Consider the following 21,376-nt stretch of genomic DNA (forward strand, 5'->3'; position numbering starts at 1 on the left):
TCCGAATATAGCCACGTGTAGATGTAATAAAAAAAAATCTACTTATATTTACGCAGGCGCTTGTACTTTGTTACTGAACACTTACATCTTAGCGTCTTGAAGCACTATCTACGTTGTGGTTTTCCATTTTTCTGTGAGAACGCTTTTTAATTGGGTGAATCAACCGTGAAACAACAATACACGCGGAGGGAACTGCGCATGTTTCGTATTTTGATTTGCGCCACTACTCTGGCGTGAAAATTTTCAAACACTGATTTCGAAAAGCAACTTCTGCTAAGTTACAATATGAAGTAAAAAGCGTAATTTTTAATTTTATGAAATAAAACTTGGTGGTGGGCGTTTTCTAGTTTTTTATAATTTTTTAGCGTTATAGAAAAGTAACTGAAAAGTAACGTCGTTACTTTTTGAAAGTAACTCTAACTGTAACGAGTTACTCTTTTGTTGCGGTAACTGTAACGGTAACTTCGCTACTTTTTTCTAAAAGTAACTGTAACTGTAACGAATTACTTTTTAAAAGTAACTTACCCAAGACTGCTCATGCATGCCTGCATGCACACAAGTGACCGTGCCGCCCTTTCTTCATTTTTTTTTTTTTTTGAGACAGCACTTTAGTTTGCGCGTGTAACTTTCGTCTATTGTACGCTATGGTCTATATAGGTCACCGCTGCCGGTCTGGACACAAAGTCACCCTGCGCCCCCTCCCAAGAAGCTACAACCGTCATCCCGCCGTCCTTGAAACTTGGCCCCGACCGTCAAGCTTCTTCACCCGGATAAGAACTGCCCTACGCTTCCCTCTCTCGAAAGCTTCAACCGTCACCCCTCCGAAATTTGGACTCGACCGTAGCATTGTATAAATACCACCCGCGTTCATCTGTAAAAGTTCTTCCTGACGAAGGCCGGACTCCGGCCGAAACGTCGAAGATTAAATCGTCCGTTGTTGCTGTTTTTCACTAAGGGTTTTTTTCTTCTCAGTTTTATACCCACGCCTTCGGCCTCCCGCCACCATGCCCGTTATATATATATATATATATATATATATATGGGTGGTTTCATCTCAAATCGTGCAGGCAAATAGGGTCGAAATTTTAATTTCAATGAAAAAAATATATGTTATGGCGCCGTTTCTAAAACCGCAGTCGACACAAACCGCAAGTTCGTCGGATTTTTCGTTCTCGAGTTGTGAATTTTTAAAGAGGCCGCGGCGAAAAGCAGTGTTTTTCACACCCGTCGTGGGTCGGATGTTTCGCTTCATCTCCCGCCATGGATTTTCAGTCCACATTATATTATCTTTTTTGAAGCACTCTGTGGACACATTTAAAAGGCTCCAATACCATGAAATAATTTTAGGCCTTTTGCTTTTTTTCTGTAAAAATGTCAAATACGCCTCCTCGGTCAATTGTTGACGAACTTTGACAATTAATTACTGGAGATGTACTTGGGTTACACCGATATTTTTTATGTCCACGGAGAGCTCAAAACACGCTCTTTATATTTTTTATAAAATGCCTTGGCTGTATAAAATATCCTTTGCGGTACGTTTACGTTAATATTATGCAAAAACCAAAAAGTACCATTTTTGAAATTGATTTTCTCAAAAAAACCATTTTTTATTTTTTTTATTTTTTGTTCAAATGTAGATATGATAGTTGTCTACACGAAAATCAAGCCTAGAAAGTGTATATTTTGTTTGTATGTTCTACATTTCAGCATCAATATCGTACAAAAACGTGTTTTTACGACTCAAAATGGACTTGCGAATTTCGCGTCTTCACAAGCTTGGAAATAGTTTTTTTCTTTTTTTCAACGTTCCCACTTAAAAATGAAATACAGTATTTCCACCCAGATATATTTATTGATTATTTACATTTTATTATAGGCGGCAAGCTACATCGGAGGAGTTCCAAAAAGAGAAAGCAACACTTATTAACAGACCAGCAGGTGTCGTAAATTTTTAACGTGTAGGAGTCGGCAGACGTTTTATTGATTCGGGGCCCTCATTGGCCTGCATGAACGTCCCGCCCTTTCGGAGCCAGCAGATGACCACGACCTTTCGCGCTCGTTGTGTTAGATGGGACGGCCCGTGACAGTAAAGCGAGCAGCGCACCCTGTGTCACGAGGAGTGAAATGGTACGATTCTGTCGTTGATGCGGCGAACAGTGACAGCCACCCAGGAGGAGTCTGTCACAGTATTGCACAAGGGAAAGCAAAGGAATCGTTGCCTGAAAGGATGAGGACACCACGGCCTTACAATATCGACGGTCAACAACTGTTCTGCCAGCCAAAACAACGCCGCGTGCGCGCTAAAACCGGCGGCGCGGGACAGAAATCCCGCAGACGCACACACGAAGATGGGCCGGTTTCGTTAGGGATGTGGAGGAATTTGAAACCAGCCATCCGTGCATGCGTGAAACGATACCGCCTGTTTGCCCTAGCTTCGAGCGCCCTATCCTTACCTTGAAAAGGCCGTGCTCTCTCTCTCTCTCCGGGGAGATCCGATAGCACCGAAGGGTTATCTATTAAACTTGAGGAAGAAAACGAAAAGGGAGTGTTTAAGTTTAATTATCCCCACCAACCCGCTCGTTCTGTCCTTATAAAGGGTTATCTCTTTTGGAAACAGCAAAGCCCGGAGACTGACATTAAAACGAGCGTGTTGGTAAATATACTTGTGTTTGTATTCTGCCCGGAGACTAGTTGGGTCGAAGTCAGCCTCCTTGTCAACTATAACCGTTTGTGAAGAGTGGGCTTCTCCCGAGATGAAACGTTAGCGCCGGCTGACGTGTTCTTTTGAAAAAGGGAAGGGGACAGAGAAAGTTTGAGTAACTGCAGAAACTACCTCGAAAGCTCCTCTCCGGATATGAAGCTTGAAGCATAGTCTCGGTTACCTTCTCGCGCATCGCCTGCTCGAATCTATTCTTCACTTTCTTTCGTACAGCCACTGTTCCGCATAGCCGTCGTGGATGTGCGCAATAGAGGGAGGAACAGACTAGAGCATCTGGACGCCGTCACCCTGCCAGACTTCAATGTCGTGGGACCGACTCGTGCGTGTTTCTTCGCCCCGCTAAACTTTGTTTCTCGGGTGCGGTTTTTTCTGAACGTTTCTTTTTTTTTTTTTTCAATGTTTTTTTACTAACTGTTTGTTAGCACTGTTCGGTTGTTGGGTTTATTTCGTCATGGCGTAGCGGCCTGGCGGTGATGTAGAGAGCGTGTTCGCACGCATTTGGTTGCGTCCCGCTTAGGGAATGCCCGGGGGAGTTGGTTTTTGTTCTTGCCATGTGCGGCTGAGTTTTCCCGTCTTTATTAAATAATTGTTTTTTTTTTTTGTTTGTTTTTGTTTTACCTTTACGTGCCGTCGACTTCTTTGTCTGACTCTCCACCAGGCGTGGACCTATCGCCTTGCCACCGCTCGAACCTAAATACTTTATTTATTTATTTTTTTTACGCAGTTTTCGTTAAGATCAGAGTTGGGCAATTTAATTCCTATTTATTTATTTTTATTTCCTACCCCTCTCCATGACACACTCTCTGTGTGTTTCGGACCGTTTCTGTGTCACCACTTTTGTGTATTACGGAAGTGAAAGGACACTCCCTGGTGACCTGTGCGATGTGCTGTGAACAAGCCTTAGTGTTTGGTTTCGTAAAGAATTGTATATAATATATCGACAATGTGGTGACTTTCTTTGTCTTAGTAATATGACAGCTAATAGCTAGTCGCGCTAGTTCACTTTGAAAGGTTTATAAATCGAAACAATACAACGTCTGTGCCTTTTGGTTATTAAAAGTCTACTAGGCCTGCTGATTTGGTTAGATATGTATCTCATGGTTCCCGCTGTTATCAAAACATACATAAATATTCAATACCACAAAATCTATTTATAATTGATTACAAAATGCAGAAGAAAATTCAAGAAAACTTTTTCACAATTCATAGAGACGCATGGGTCGCTATGTCTGACTTAGGTCTTGCAAAACAAAGACGTCTTTTTCCGATATTCAGGCCTAAATATAAAACATGCAAACAAAATATACACTTTCTAGGCTTCATTTTCGTGTAGACGACTATCATATCTACATTTGAACAAAAAATAAAAAAAATAAAAAATGGGTTTTTTGAGAAAATCAATTTCAAAAATGGTACTTTTTAATTTTTGCATAATATTAACGTAAACGTACCGCAAAGGATATTTTATACAGCCAAGGCATTTTATAATAAATATAAAGAGCGTGTTTTGGGCTCTCCGTGGACATAAAAAATATCGGTGTAACCCAAGTAGATCTCCAGTAATTAATTGTCAAAGTTCGTCAACAATTGACCGAGGAGGCGTTTTTGAAATTTTTACAGAAAAAAAGCAAAAGGCCTAAAATTATTTCATGGTATTGGAGCCTTTTAAATGTGTCCACAGAGCGCTTCAAAAAATATAATATAATGTGGACTAAAAATCCATGGCGGTAGATCAAGCGAAACATTCGACCCACGATGGGTGTGAAAAACACTGCTTTTCGCCGCGGCCTCTTCAAAAATTCATAAGTCGAGAACAAAAAATCCGACGAACTTGCGGTTTGTGTCGACTGCGGTTTTAGAAACGGCGCCATAACATATATTTTTTTCATCGAAATTAAAAATTCGACCCTTTTTGCCTGCACGATTTGAGATGAAACCACCCATATATATACCGTAAGGTTCCTAGAGAACGTCCGCCCCCGAGAGGTCGCCCATTCCGTTTTCGTGGCTAAGTATCTGTAGTATAAAAATTCCGAAACATCGTCCAACCTCGATATCCGTCGGACGTCACGCAATGACCGACGGGAATCGCATCAACCGCGCAATTTGCTGTACCGGCACGTCAGACAAGCGAGTTTATAGCGGAGTCCCTCATTTTTGTCCACGATCTGCGTGTGCGATCTCCATTCCACGCGAGTTGGTCCCGCGTGTACTATATTGTATCGTGAAATATGATTTTACTGCGTTCGCGATCTGCGGTATTTGTTCCCGTAACATACGAATATGTAGCGGATTCCTGCCTTTCTGTCCGCGATCTACGCATGCAGTATCGGTTCCTGCGACAGGCAAGTTTGTAGCGGGTTCCCACGTGTTTATCGCATCGTGAGACGCGAATTCGCGGTGTCCGCAATCTGCGGCATCAGTTTCCGCGTCACGTAGTTTGTAGCCGGTTTTTGATAAAGTTTTGCTGTGGCGTCCCCAAAGATAGCCCACCCCATGTTTTTCACCAGTTATCTGTTCATTGGGGTGGGCGTTCTTTCGGAGTTCTACGGTGTATATAAAAAAATGTGATTTTGCATTTTAAAATTGATGCCCACATCTTAAATTAAAAAAAAAAGTGAAAGCCGTTTACAACTCCCTGTAACACCGAATTGGAGCGCAGCTCTTGAGGAGGAGGAGGGAAGGGTACCGAGGGGGGGTAGACCCCTCCTTCTCCTCCTCCCCTCATTCATTAATATGCTACGGGGCTGTCACCTGACCTCGGAGGGGGGATGGGGGTATCCCATGATTTCGGGGGGAGGGGGGGGTCACGTAACCTCGGGGAGGGGGGTTACGTGATCTCGGGGGGTCATGCGACTTGGGGGGTCACGTGACCTCGGGGGGTCACGTGACCTCGGGGGGTCACGTGACCTGGGGGTCACGTGACCTTGGGGGTTACGTGACCTGGGAGGGGTCACGTGACTTTGGGGGGTCAGGTGACCTGGGAGGGGTCACGTGACTTTGGGGGTCACGTGACCTTGGGAGCGGTCACGTGATTTGGGGGTTGCGTGACTTTGGAGGATCACGTGACCTGGGAGGGGTCACGTGATTTTGAGTTGTTACGTGACCTTGGGGTGACCTGGGGGGTCACGTGACCTTGGGGTGACCTTGGTTACGCCGACGGTGAAGGCGACAAGCTCAAGCCGGAAACGGGCGCCTAAGACCTGCGCTCTAAAACGTGGGGCCCCTTATTTTGGGATTGGTTGGTCGTTGTTTTAATAATTAGTTACACCCACAAAACAGACTGACTTTTGTCTAATGTTTACATTCAAATCTTAAGTCCCCACCCCGCAGAGGTGCTGTCATTCTTCTAATCTTTTAAGTACTACAGGGCACTGACTACTCTTGATCACCCCTACCTGTGGTTAATTACAAGAAAAGTAAACGGGATGGGACCAACACCAGTGACCCGAATTATTTAAGTTAACTTAATGGCTGTGATTGCCCTAACTACTACTGTCATCAGTTTTCTTCCTGCGGAAATTAGCTAGCTACCGTAATATCCCAAAGGATGCCCCACCCCCGAAAAAAAACCCGCCCCTATTTTTGTATGATTTATTTAAAAAAAAAAAGATAGCCGAATTCTAGTAATTGCAGGGCCCTTGGCCAGTGGTGACCTTGGCAGAAATTGTGTTACTTAACCACGGCAGGAGATAGACGAACGTTGCTGACTGAGGACAGTCGTCTTTAGTTTATGGGCCCTTCCAGTGATTACAAGTTTCGCAGGTCACAAATTCTAAAACTAGCATGTTTTCAAACTTTTTTTGATCGCACACGGAAAGTGAGTCTACGCTTTATTTTCACCCGGTTTACTTTCAAATTTAGGTCGGCTATCTCTCCGGATATTACGGTACTGTCTTTTCAAAAAATCAAGAGAAAAAACCTCATAAAAAACACCTGTTCTAAAAAAATATAGGCCTTTATAAACTTAATTTTCATTAGGAGGCCCCCAAGGGCACAGGAGGTGTCAGGGGCACCTGTGGACACTTTTCGGCCTTCGAATGTTGAGTCTCCTTGCTTAAGAAGTTCGAAAGGTTTGATGACGATGACGATCGATGACGACCGGCAGGCTTTGCCGATCCGGTCGTCATCGGGCACAGTGGTCTTGCGCTTCTTTACATACAGAGATAAGCCAACTGCGAAAATAGAAGAGAAAATCTCATTAACACATCGAATTCTAATTCCTTTTGAAATTGTATTTTCGAACAACTGTCTCAAAAGGACAGAACGGTTTTTTCACTGAATAAAATAAGCGGAACAAAAAAAAAAGAATGCCTAAAAATAGCAGGGTATCTATGGAGGCTTGTCACGAATATACAGAGCTTCATTATTAGCCTAGTGATTATTTTCTGGATAGAGGATTGTAGGCTCTAAGCGACATGAAATACTGCAGTGGCTTACCTCGGTTATGCCAGGATATACGTAGCGTAAGCTTAGGTTCACCTGGTTATTCTGAGCTTCCTTGGTTGTTTAGGATTACCTTGATTATCATGCTTACCGCTGCTTCAATTACACGCACACGGTGTACGCATTATGTGACTACTTCGGGATCCGATGAGTGAAGTTGTGCGCCGTGTTGTTATGTATCAAGCAACCAAGCTGCCGCCCAGAACAACCGGACAGCGCGAGCCATGATCTCGGGCGGGTGCATGTGCGCTGCGCTTACATCAGGGACTGACACGTGTGACGTCACTGCTCCTCGCGCATGCGCAGCACGGCTCTCTAGGAGCCACGCGAAACTGCTCAACGTCGGGCAGTGTAGCTTACGCTACAAAATTTGCATTATAATGAATGCATTATGGGCAGGCCTTAATTTCCAGATAACCACCGATATTTCCCAATTTTTGAAACCCGAATGGGTTTTATGGAACTCAGGTCAATCTCAACTTTCTTTTGAAAGCCCGCCTAGCTGGGAGGTGAAAAGCAGTTAAAGGAATGCAATTTATGATACATTGCGGATCCAGTTCAGAAGTACTTTATGGTCCCCCGAAAAAAAAAAAAAGAAGAAACAAGGAACCTAATTATGGTCATATTTGAATATTTTTTTAGCATCAGCTTTTCTTGCGCCAAAGTTTGAGAGCGATAAAGTAAACAAATAGAGTTTGAAAGCTGGAAACAACAAGATCAGCACCTATACTCTATTTCATCTTATGGTGTACTGCAGGAAAGGCTATAATCGCGAGCTCCCTGCTCTAGGGCACATCTCGACTGCGCCAGCTCTCGTGCATTAAGGGCAGCTGCCAACGCTATGAGCTCGCGCTTCCAGCCTTCGCTGCGGCAAAACGTAAAGTGAAACGAAGTATAGGTGATGCGCCCCCCGAGGAGTGGCACAACCGTCCCGTCATTGGTGGGGCCATAATATGTATAAAAAAATCCTTATTTTTGCTTGAATTTGTCATTTGTTTTCGCTCATAACTTCTGAAACATTGTGAATTTTGTTGGGAAAAAAATGGTTTCTTCGTGTTACCATTTTGTCCGCGGCACGGCGTAGAAAGGCTTTTTAGGTGTGGAGACTCCTCTCCTCGCCCCGTTGGAACGGCGAACACATCACGTCCCTTCCTTTCCTATGTTTTCTCCGCCTGCCCCTAGAGGGCGCCAAAACGCTCAGGCCGTCCGGTCGCCGGCCCTACGCCAGAACGTGGGCTTGTCACCCATAGCTTACGCCGCCTTTAAATGTTTCCAACTTTTTTTTCTTTTTTTGCAGTGGTGAACCGAGCGTAAAAGAAATGTAAAAACCAAAGATCCAAATTCGGAAATAGCCGAACATTTGAATGAATGCACCGACTGCTCTCCAGCCTGGGGAAACGAAAACATTTTAGAAAGGGAAAACAACGACATGAAAATATTAGTAAAAGAGACGATCAGGATAAAGACGTCTGCCGAATGCAAGGCCGAAACAATTTTGCGGCTGACTGGTTTGGGAGAACCGGAATAACCTCGGGGTGTCGCCTGTATGTGTGTTGACAGTGGATTTGTCGACAGCTTTGTGTTGGCGCCGTCTGAGCTTATCGTTGAGTGGAATGTACGGAGCGCCTGGGAAAAGGAAGAAGGAAGGGGGTAGAGGTTTTTGATAAAAGGAAGAGAAAAAGAAGGGATCACAAATAAAGTTTGTAGCTGCGTTTGAGACTTCGTCCGTGTCGTTCTGCGTTGTGTCCTGTTATGAGTCGACGCCCAGCCTGGTCTCTCGGGTGGCAGGGGTATCTAACTGGCGTTCAACCTTTCACGCGAACAACGTCCTAGCCAGACAGTCGGGGAAACAGATCGGGAAAACTTAACAGGACGGAAGACTAGTTTATTTTCATGGTTATATCGTGTAACATATTGGCAAAAAGAGCGCACCGAATGGGCAGCGGACAGGTTCTCATATAATAAAACTCGGGGTTCTGGAGCTGCCGTGCCATTAATCGGTTAGTGCCACATTCGAAAGCTGGCCTCGACGTCAGCAACCTCCTCTCGGCCCCGATGCTCGGTCGGTGTTCTTTCTGAATTCAAGGAGCCTCGTAGAGGATTGTCTTGCAAGCTATAGACGCAGACACAACAGACTGCCCATCTGTTCAGGGTCGAATTCTCTCTGGCGTTCTCGTGGAAGGCACACGCTTCTTCGGTTTCGGTTGAACGTGCAAAAGGGTTCGGATCGCATGAGAAGGTGACAGGACTGCAAAGGAAAAGCCGATATGCAAAGAAGAAGTCTCGAGAAAATAAGAAAGAGTCCCGACTGTGCGACTCGTAATGTGGAAAAGAACTCCAAAAGCAGCTCTGGAGTGTGTCATACATTTAACAATATTTTAACAGTGTTTTTTTTACAGAGATTTCTTATTTTTTGTTGAAGTTTGTGATGATATTAATATTATACTTAAAAGTGCCATTAATAAAACCGGTTTGCTCTCCTTGACGAGTTCGGTTACTGTAAACTTTTGCTGCAATTTGCTACACGCAAATGTAAGCGTACTAACAAACTGAACTTTTCAAAGAATGCTGCGTTTATTAACCTGTGCGTGCAAAATGTGCAACTTCGTGCCAATCGGGCCAGCAGCTCAATTTAGCAGGACTCGAAGGCTGCCTTAAAATGCAAAAGAATAATCACGTTAGCTGCCCCACATTTTGAAAACAACAATTTTTTTAATAGTCCAGTCGAATCAACGGGAATTCGAGAACCCAATATATATATTTTTAGAGAGTCATGTGGATGGAGCTCAAAACAATTCAGTTCCGTATTATCCGTTAGCAAGGTTTGTGTTAATCATTCTTTATTTTTGTGCATTCTTTTTTTTTTTCTTTTGGTCGCACTCAAGTTATCGGTTACCTGCGGTCGAATTAAAGTTCATTCATTTTACAAACGCTTACCGACGTTAGTATTTCGCTACTGAGGAACCAAACGACGGAATGTAAGCTGGGCTAGAAATTACCTACAAGGGAGTGATTTTTTTTTTCACTCGTAGACCGCCGCGTCGGCTGGTATTAGGGAGTTACTCTTGTTTGTGCGCCTGCCATTTTTCGGGCAATGAAAAGTTCGGTGTGCTGAGAGAGATGATAGGTGAATGTCCCTACCTACATACTAAATCGTAAGCGAACCGGTAGCCACCGGAAAGCAAGCTGCACGCCGAGCAGGCAGCTAGCACAGGCGGCACGGTGCGCCGCCGGATGGCCTGAAACTTACGGCGCCATCTAGGGTGGCTCCGTGAAGCGAAGTGCGCGGGGTGTCATTATTTGGTCGTGGCCGGAGAGCGGAGTCTCTTTACCTAAAGAGCCTTCCTACACCGTGGTCCGAGGTAAGCCTCGCCGCAAGTTTCAGACCAATCAAAAAATCGTTGGGGAGGCCCTGCGAAGGTAAGGGATACTGAACCGAAGTGTTTACTACCCAAGAAAGGCCGTAGGGCCGTTCACTGGGAAGCTACAAACCCCAAGACATCACTTTTACAACAATATCCCAAACGAATGGCTGTATTTTCGGAAAAGAAAGATGCAATTGAGCGAGGCAGGCTGGCTGTCTGACGTCACGTCACAGAGCTCCTCCGAAGCTTGCCTGGGGACGGAGCACAAGGCCAAGGAGCCCGATAACGTGATGTCAGCAAATACCGTGGAAGCCAATACTGGCAAATCCCGCGGAAAACGGGCGAAAAGTGATTGCAGCTCCCCTGGCGAGCCCGGAGTCTCCGCTAGCAGACAAATTGTCCAAAATGCATTGGTTTTGCCTATCTCCGTGCGAGGTGACCAACGAAAAAACATTGTAACGGACATTCGCTGCTTTGAAAGTTAAAAAATGGGTGCCAGCTCATGAGTGAAGGACATCATTCTCTTCGCGTGGGAAAGATGTTACAGCTTTCTGGGTGCAATTTCGGAGTTCTCTCGAAGAAAACCTTTTGTCACAACTTATGTAAGCCAAGCAAAACACGAATGTATGCCTCCGCGCTGTTTCGTGAAAAAGGGAAATTAACAAACATTTCAGAACATAGCTTCGTTTCAACTTTATTGTTCTTATCAGTCAATTCGTTTTGCTGTTGCAATTCCCATTTCTCATGAATGTCTTGTTTATAACCGTTTCGTCGAACAGGCGAGCTGGCTAATCGCGTTAAGATCGTCTCCGGATGAAGAAGCAGAAGTCAATTTCGAACCACGTACGTTACGGCGATGTTAGTATGCTCCGAAAGAAGTCGTTGTGCATATGCGAATCTGACGCGATTATAGATTAACATAAGCGGAGTTACGAAAAAAGCAGACTTCTCGCGCTTGCAAAGAAAGAAGGGGAGAGCGTCGTAGCCCCGCGAAAAAAGATGATTTCAGTCACGTTATTTACAGTGCACAAATTCCGATTGTTAGCACGGGGACGACCAACATCTTCTGCTTCGCTGCTTCTTTACCTCTACGGTAAAGGCCGACACCCGTTGAACCGTCTCCACTCTTGCCATTTTTGAGTCTTTCTTTTATAGACCAGTGTCCGCGCCAATTCCAGGGCGCCGCCATGTTTATCTACGCTCGCGCCACCACGCGGAGAGAACTGGCAGGAAGGGGGGGGGGGGGGGGGCTGCGTTGGCGGCGTTGCTTTGGGGAGCTGGATACGGCAGGCTGTCCGAATGCACCGGCACATCGTGAACGATGTCTTTACCAGAAGCCTCCGCGACCCGTTCTTCAACAGATAAGATGTCGTGAACATTCGAGAACCCATCTCGATCAAGAAAACACAAGAAAATCTTTCTTGTCTTAAATGTTCTCGGTGTCTGCTGACCCTTGGCATCCGCGTTTCAGTCCGGGTTCATTGCGTAGTAAATATTTCGCTACCGCTTCCTTGTAGCTTTCAAATGCTTGATTGTTGGCTTCTTGTATACGACATTACATTCGTGGCACGTTTGAGACCGATTTTCGCGATCTGCTTGCCTTTCTGCGGCAGCTCGGCTCTGCCGAGCCGAAATAAGTGGGAGGCATTCATTGATCGAACGCCGCTTTAGCGAATGAAAACGAGACCACGACGTTTCATCGAATGACTAGCGAATGGGTCTAGTTACATAGACAGCTCGGATTAGCTTTCTTTTGTAATGTGGCGCCTTGTCTGCCGCTGCGAAGCGGCGTAAACGAGGGCTCCGAGTATGTTAGCACGCGACCCCTCCCCCCCCCCCCCCACACACACACAAACGCACACTGCGAGCGTCTGGGTTCGAAACTATTAATTGCCAGTTCTAAAGGATGGTACTTACTTGAAGTGGGAGCTGGAATTCTACGAGGTACCAGGAGACACTTACAATCGGGCAACGAAGCACGGTGCCTGCGGAGGCGGAGTCTAGGAACGCTACTGATTAATATTGTGACAGGCGATCAGTTATGATAGCAGACGAAACTTCGACCCGTTTGTTCAGAAGTTCGCGGTGATATTTTATTAGCCCTCGTTACAGCACACCATGGATCTTGGGCAGTGAAATTCACATCACGCAGGCTCGTCCGTCGTAGTCAAATGAGCACAGTCGACGATGAGGTGTAATGAGCTACTAAGCTTCACAAGGAAAATGCGTGTGAGAAAGAGTTTTAAGGAAGTCCAAAACACCGATCCAGCAGACGCACGTAAGTACGTTTACTCCGGACTTCATGAACCCGACGGCGCAAGATCAAAGAGCACCGCCGCCATCGCCACCCGGTTTTCTCTGCACTTTGCGCGACGACGGCACTGCAACGGAGGGCACTCGCCTCGGCGTTAACAATCCGCGAAATAGATTAATTTCCCACTCTTGAAGCCATTCCAAATGATAAATGAAAATACCTCGGCGTTGTTGAACATCTGACGACAAAACTGTGCCGCTGGCTGCGTGAGCCTGACACAACTGTGCCGAGCGTCTGCTCGGCACCGTTGTTGCTTGTGAAGGCCTGCTTATTTCTAGTTGAGACGATGATTCCACATCTTTCGTGGTGCTTGTGTGATGATCGGCGGTATCGCCATGAAGAAGAAGCGCGCTCTGGAAGCGCGTGCGAGTGGAACGCTGATCGAAAAAAGGGGTAGCCTAAAGGGCCGCCCACACTAGCGAGAAAACGCGCCCGGCGCGCCGATAAATCGGTTAAGCGGGAAGATAAAGGGCGTGTCTCTGCACGCGCTCGTGGCGCTGACTGTGCTTCGGCGACATTTTGTTACTTGCCGCGATCGGCGTGCCACGCGCGTTTTCTCGCTAGTGTGGGCGGCCCTTAAGACGGAACGCGGTCGCTTTTTGGCCATCACGTTACAATTGGTGGCAGCGGTGGGATGGCCACCGAACCTGTAAACCCCGTTCTCCCGGACGTCTTCACCGGTGAGGGAAGCTTTGAGTCATGGGCAAAGCTCTTCTCCGCTTGCGCGGCAGCAAACGGTTGGGACGACGCCAAAAAGTTGGTGTACCTGCCGACACGCCTCCGAGGAAGGGCCTTCCGCGTCTTTGAGCACCTTCCCGACCAAGACAAAGCCACCTTTCCCGCACTAGTGAAGGCGCTGACACTTCGTTTGGCGTCGGCGGGCCAGCGTGCTGTGTCGGCGGCGCAGTTTCGGTCCCGTGGTCATCAACCCACGGAAGCCCTGGACGTCTACGCCTACGACCTTGTGGACCTCATTGGACAGGCCTATCCAGAGATGCCACTACAGGTGGGTGACCCGATGATACGGGACCAGCTCATTGTGGGTCTCCAATCCAAGCTGCGTGACAAAGTCCTCGCCGCTGACCCTGCAACTTTTGAGAAAGCTCTTGAGATAGCCTCAAGGCTAACATCCATCGGGCAACTGTCTGCGACTACGGGGACACCAATACCGTGCGCCGCCGTGGGTAACACTTCAGAAGCCACTACACAACCCACGGACGATCCCATTGCGGCGTTGACCAGCAGCGTGGCCGAACTTCGCGCCACAATGAACAGTTTCATCCAGTCACAGAGTCACCCCCAGGAACACGGCCAAAGCGTTCCCCGCGGAAACACTGGAAGAAGGCCCCCACGATGTTTTCAGTGTGGCGGTACTGGCCACCTCGCAAGATCGTGTGCCAACGCTGACCAGCGCGCGCCACTGCGATGTGACAACCGTACATTTGTAAAACGTGGAAATCAGGGAAACTAAATGGCGTACCCGGTCAGAGCCCACCGGGGACGCGAAATGATAATCACTGGGCTCTTTCCTCGGGAATTCTTCCGCACCCCCAAGTAACAGTGAGCGGGAAAGTGGGCGGAATTTTCATGAACATGCTTGTTCACTCCGTTCGTCAGCGACCATTTTACGAGGCGACAAGTGGCTTGAGCTCTCGCGCGACAACCCCGACCTTGAGTTCACTCACCGAGAGGGAGTCATTGTCCTTAATGGCGCCGCCTTCGAAGTATGGGGAACATGCAGCTCAAGCATTGAGGTTGCAGATCTTTCGGTGAGCCACCCTGTCATTGTTATTCCCGGCATCCTACATGAGTTCGTCCTGGGACTGGACTTTTTAACAAAACACCGATTCCGGGTTGACTTCAGCGAGAGAAAACTCGAACGGAAACAAGTAGAGAGGCCTTGTGCCCAGTCCCAAAGACTTCAGCTTCCTGTCACGTCAGTCCTGTCTCCGAGGGCCGCAACCATCGTTCTCGGGACCATTTCACCGAATACGGCAGAGTTCGGTGCTGGGCTTCTCGAACCTCGCCCGGATCTCCTCGCGAAAAAGAATGTTGAAGTCACCTGGAGTGTTTTGACAGTGTCCGATAGACTACCAGTATGTGTCATCAACCATTCCGAAGAGCCGGTCACCTTATTCAAGGGTACAAGTCTCGGAACCCTGCACGCTTTTGACCACCCTGAAGGCGAGTACTCCGCTGCTCCACTTGACAAGAGGCACGCGCAGGCGGCACGAGACAGCGTCTGCTCTGCGACGAAAAGAAGGAAATGGACACTCACCTCGCTGCAGGATGAGCTTGCCGCATGACAACACCTTCAGGGTGACCAACAAAAACTCATCGAAGGTACGCTTCATGACTTCGAGGATATAATTTCACAAGGTGATTGGGACTTGGGGAGAACGTCAGTTCTGACGCATTCAATCGACACTGGTGCAGCAGGCCCAATCAAAGAAGTCCCGCGCCGCTTACCTCCGAACCGCCGCAAAGTTGTGACCGCGAAAACGCATGAAATGCTGGACACGGGAGTAATTCGTCCTTCTAACAGCCCTTGGGCTGCGCCCGTCGTTCTAGCGAAAAAAAAGGACGGAAGCTTGCGCTTCTGTGTAGATTACCGTCGGCTGAACGAGGTCACCCACAAGGACGCATATCCACTACCTAGGATCGACGACATTGTCGAAGCCCTGAACGGTGCTAATTATTTCAGCACCATCGATCTAGCGTCAGGATATTGGCAGGTGGAGATGTCGGCGGCGTCTCGAGAGAAAACAGCGTTCGCTACACATCAGGGACTTTTCGAATATGATGTCCTTCCATTTGGGCTGTGCAACGCTCCTGCGACGTTTCAACGGTTGATGCAAATGATCGTGGGAAAATTTGCCTTCTTTCTCTGCTATCTCGACGATCTTATCATCTTCAGCAAAACGGAAGCCGAACATATCATACACCTTCGACAAGTTCTAGAGGCGTTGAGACATGCAGGTCTCAAGTTGAAACTTTCAAAGTGCCGCTTCTTCAGCAACAGCGTTTTGTACTTGGGGCACAAAATTTCGGCTATGGGAATCGGAACCGACGAGACGAAAACAGAAAAGGTCTCGAAATGGCCACGGCCATTAAGCGATGAGGATCTTCGCTCGTTCTTAGGACTTGCCTCGTACTACCGGAAATTTGTTGCAAACTTCGCCGGCATCGCGGCCCCGCTTCACAAATTGCTGGAGAAGCAAGTCCAATTCGTCTGGACACCACAGTGCCAAGACTCATTCGAAGAGCTGAAACAGCGCCTCACAAAGTCTCCAGTTCTGGGGTTTCCAAATTTCGACCTACCTTTTATCCTCGACACGGATGCAAGTGAAAATGGCATCGGCGCGGTACTATCCCAAGTACAGGATGGGAAGGAAAGGGTAATCGCCTACGGCAGTCGCACCCTCACGAAGCCTGAACGTCACTACAGTGTGACCAGGAAAGAAATGCTGGCCTTGGTTTATTTCGTCCGTTACTTTAGGCACTACTTGCTTGGACGGCGATTCACCTGCAGGACGGATCACAGCGCGCTTCAATGGCTGCACAGCTTCAAAGAACCGGAAGGCCAAGTCGCCCGCTGGATTGACCAACTCAGCGAGTATGACTTCGTCGTTTCGCATCGGCCGGGAAAGCAACATGGAAATGCAGATTCGTTGTCCCGACGGCCTTCCCCGGCGAATGAAGGTTAACACGTCGTGCTCATGACAGTTGCACAATCTTCATTCACCATGACAGACCTTCGAGAAGAACAACGGCATGACGCGCAGCTTTCGCCCGTAATCGACGCCCTGCTTGCAGGCACGCCGGCAGGAGAGATGCGTCGATGCAACGCGGGAGTGCTCTTCCCCAACCGGCAGAAGCTAAGGCTCGTCGACGGCTGCCTCATGTGGGCAAAAACACCAGAGTCAACCCCCGTTCCCGTAATCCCCGCGACATGGATACCGCTGGCCCTAGACTCCGTTCATGATGCACCGGGGGACGGGCCTCTTGGGCGCACTAAGACACTGAAGAAGGCCGCAGAAAGGTTTTTCTGGATTCGAATGGCACAAAGTGTAGCCGACTGGTGCTCGAGATGTGTTAAGTGCTCCGCTCGTAAGGCACCAAACCCCAGACCACGAGCACAACTGATTCAGGAAGCGACAACCTTCCCTTTTGAGCGCGTGGCTATTTGTATCACTTGTCCGTTCCCAACGACGGAAAGAGGCCACAAATACATCTTCGTGGTGAGCGACTATTTCACTCGATGGGTTGAAGCGTTCCCTCTGAAAACTCAAGAAAGCAAGGAGGTTGCCAATAGCCTCGTCAACAACTTCTTCAGTCGTTACGGGATACCATCAGCACTACACTCTGACCAAGGCAGAACTTTCGAGAGCAACTTCTTTCAAGAAATGTGCTCAATTCTGGGCATCCGAAAGACAAGGACCTCCCCTTACCACCCCCAGTCGGACGGATTGGTCGAGCGATTCAATCGCACGCTGATGAACAGCTTGAGTGCGTACGTCAATGAGACAGACTGACTGGGACATCAAGCTCCCTCTCGTCATGATGTCCTATCGCTCGAGCGTGCATGAGTCGACTGGTTACAGTCCTCATGATCTGCTGTTCGGCAGGAACATGAATATCCCAGCTGACATGCTACCCGACGTGCACGGCCATACTAACATGGCGTCGATGCCCGGCTACGAAGAACACGCATCGCGTCTACAGACATCATTACAAAAGGCTCGCGACCATGCAATCGTGAATGACATGAAAGCAAAGGATGCACAAAAGCGCCACTACGACAGCACCATCAGTGAAGAAGACTACAAACCTGGCGACAGAGTTCTACATTCACCCGCTGTGCCGCGAGGACAGTCCTCAAAGTTATAAGTAAGTAAGTAAGATAAAGGTTTTAATGGCGCAGCAGCAACTGAGGACATAATGCGCCAAACAAAATGTTTATTAAAACTCAGCAAAACAGACGCTAGACTAGAGAAGATTTTTATAACTTGTGTAGATAACCAGTTTTGTTAAGAAAATTAAAAACTCGTCTTAGTGGTACTAAAGCACTGTCACCAAGTAAAAACATAGGATGAAAGGGTAGATAGTTTCTAAAAAGTTCAGGAAAACATGATACGCGCAGTTCATGATAAAACCTACACTCCCATAGAATGTGTAAAATTGTAAGTAATTCCCCACAATGGGCACAAAGTGCAACTTCTTCGCCACAGAGGAGGTACATATGTGTCAGACGTGAGTGGCCGATTCTCAAGCGACAGAGCATAACCTCGAGACGACGGTTTCTGTGAAATGAACTTTCCCAGATGCCTATCATTGGTTTAATCACGTGGAGTTTGTTGTTGGTTTCAGTGTCCCATTCTAGCTGCCAAGTCTTTAAAAGAGATTTCTTTAAAAGCGGTTTAAAATCCTGGTAGGGCAGGCCAAAAGATGCTATTGAATCTGTGGCAAATGCAGCCAAGTGATCCGCACTCTCATTCCCTGCAATTCCCACGTTACTTGGTACCCAGCAAAATTTGATATTACTTCCAAGGCGCAGAGCTCTGTTTACTTTAAAACGAACATGTTGTGTAAGTACATTCTTTGTGGAAACTCTGGAAGAGATAGCAGCTAAGACGCTTTGTGAATCGACAAAAATGACTGCGTTCAATACACTGTTATCCAGAATATGCTCAATGGCTAATAAAATACCATAGAGCTCTGCAGTGAAGATGCGTGCCATTGAGTCAAGCTGCACAGCTCTTCCAAAGCCACTAGAATTAACTGCGCAACCAACGGAACATAAAGATTTTGATCCGTCGGTGTAGTATTCGGCACAACCACTAGATATCCTTTCTTGCAAAGATAGAAACTCTTGCTGAAGAAACTGTGGAGCCACGGTCTTCTTACTGTATTTGGTAAAAGACCAGTCACAACATACGGGTAGCTCGTTCCAAGGGGCAATTCTCTCCATAGATTTTAGCAAGTTAACACCACTTGTGGAAGGGACAGGGAGGCTGAGAGAGCTACAAATACTTTGAACTCAAAAACCTAGGGGGCGCACAATTGTTGGCTTGTTTTCAAACAAATAACACAACTGAGGAATTTGTAAAATACTATAAGCAGGATTTTTCGGATCCGAAAGCACTTTGTAATAATAACACAGGCTCAAGTACTGTCGGCGTTTTTCCAGAGACATTTGATGAGTGTCCACATACAAGCTTAATACGGGTGACGTGCGAAATGCCCCAGTGGCTAGCCGGAGTCCGAGGTGATGAACCGGATCCAACATCTTTAGTGTGGAAGGTCGTGCCGAACCATAAACAATCGCTCCATAATCCAGACGTGACCGAACTAAAGCATTGTACAAACGTAGGAGGCATCGTCTGTCAGACCCTCAAGATATATGTGACAGAACCTTAAGAATGTTTGAGGATCGCAAGCACTTTTGCTTTACTTCCTTTAAATGAGACTTGAATGTAAGCTTTTTATCGAAGACCATGCCTAAAATTTATGTTCCTGCTTCACCGATATTTCTATGTTATTCAATTGTAAGATTGGGTCCAAAGTCAAACCTCTTCGCAGGGAAAACGGCACACACACAGTTTTCTCTGGGGAAAACTTAAAACCATTTTCATTTGCCCACTTGGTCATTCTGTTTATTGTGAGCTGCAGTTGCCGTTCACAACTGGAGAGGTTGCAGGACGAAAAAGATATTTGCACATCATCCACGTAGAGCGAGTATGAAACAGATCACGGTATAACTTGAGCCAGACTGTTTATCTTAACTGCAAATAAGGTGGCACTTAAGACTCCGCCTTGGGGGACACCATTTTCCGGCAAGAAGACATTGGATAAAGTCGAGCCTAATCGGACTTGAAATGTACGCTCACTTAAAAAATTCTGCAAGCAACGAAGCATACGGCCACGCACTCCACAGTTGTATAGATCTCGAAGGATACCATACCTCCACGTAGTGTCATATGCCTTCTCTAAATCAAAAAAACACCGACACGCAATGCTGCCGGTGTACAAAGGCCTCACGTATGACGGTCTCAAGTCGGACCAGATGCATGGTCCATGGTGGACCGTCCAGCACGAAAGCCACACTGCTTAGTGTCAAAAAAGTTTTTCTCTTCCAAAAGGAACATGAGGCGGCGATTTATAAGCCTTTCATAAGTTTTCCCCAAGCAGCTTGTAAGTGCTATGGGGCGGTAGCTGGTAGCCAGAGAGGGATCTCTTCCAGGTTTCAGCAAAGGTATAACATGGGCACTTCTCCAAGAATGTGGGAAAGCAGCAGCTTCCCATAGGTAGTTGAAAAAGGACAACAGGTGGGACAAAGATTCATGAGACAGGTGCTTAAGCATCTCGTAGTGAATTCTGTCTGGCCCAGGAGCAGATTGCTTTTTTAGGCTGAGAGCAACTTCCAGTTCACACATTGTGAACGGTCTATTGTATGCAGCAGAGTTGAAGCCTGACATAGTGATTTTCTGCTTCTCAGCGGTAGACCGGTACTTTAAAAACTCTGTACTGTAATTGGAAGAGCTGCAGACATGCTGAAAATGTTCTGCGAGGAAGTCTGCTTGTCCTGTTAGAGATGCTGTGATTGAAGGAAAAAGTGGAATCCTGAAAGCGTGGTACTGCCCACGAACTTTTTTGAGACGATCCCATACTTCTTTAGCAGTAACGAAACTATTTAAGGATGAAACATACTTTGTCCATGAAGCCCACTTGGCCTGTCTTCGCGTCCACCGGGCTTGTGCTCTTTTTTTCCTAAACTCTATCAAATTACGGAAAGTTGGATAGCGACGAAAAGTTCCCCACGCCTTGTTCTGGCTTTTCCGAGTGGAAGTACATTCCTCATTCCACCAGGGCTTGCACCTCCGGGGAAGATTCCCTGAGGTCTGTGGAATTGAAGCAAAAGCAGCATTTATAATGCATTCCGTAACGTAAAGCGTTGCATCTCCAGGAGTCATATGAAGACACAAAGAGGGATCAAGTGTAGTTTCTAGACCAAAAATAGACCAGTCGGCCTTTTCCAACTTCCATCGTGGAAGGCGGGTTGGTATCGATGAAACTGGTAAAACGCTCTCTAAAATTATGGGTAGATGGTCGCTTCCAAAAGGATTGTCTAAAACGTTCCATGAAAAGCATGAAAGTAGAGATGGTGATGATAGTGATAGGTCGATCGATGTAAAAGTGTTATGGGCAGCGCTAAAAAATGTTGGTTCTTTCTTATTGAGCAGGCAGATTGCAGTTGATAATAAAAGCCTTTCAATAACTCCACCTCGAGAGTCTTGACGAGAGCTTCCCCACAAAGGATCATACATGGGTAAATTACTTTCAAAATGTAATTTAATTACAATTACAATTACTTAGCTCCAAAAGTAGTTTAACTACAATTACAATTACTACTGCGCGAAAGTAGTTCATTGCAATTACAAATTACTTTTTAAAAGTAATGCAATTACTTTACAATTACTTACTTCTGAGAGTTATCCCCCACATTGGGCCATATAACTGTAAACGAGTTAT

The 21,376-nt window shown here is 46.7% G+C and overlaps 1 pseudogene; it reads right to left on the minus strand.

Moving 5' to 3' along the window:
* Positions 1–6,686: 6,686 nt before the first annotated feature.
* Positions 6,687–21,376, minus strand: part of LOC120851177 — a 49,657-nt pseudogene continuing 34,967 nt past the window's right edge.

This window comes from Ixodes scapularis, unplaced genomic scaffold (genome assembly GCF_016920785.2).
Source record: "Ixodes scapularis isolate PalLabHiFi unplaced genomic scaffold, ASM1692078v2 PGA_scaffold12__126_contigs__length_90152505, whole genome shotgun sequence".
Taxonomy (NCBI): Eukaryota; Metazoa; Arthropoda; class Arachnida; order Ixodida; family Ixodidae; genus Ixodes; species Ixodes scapularis.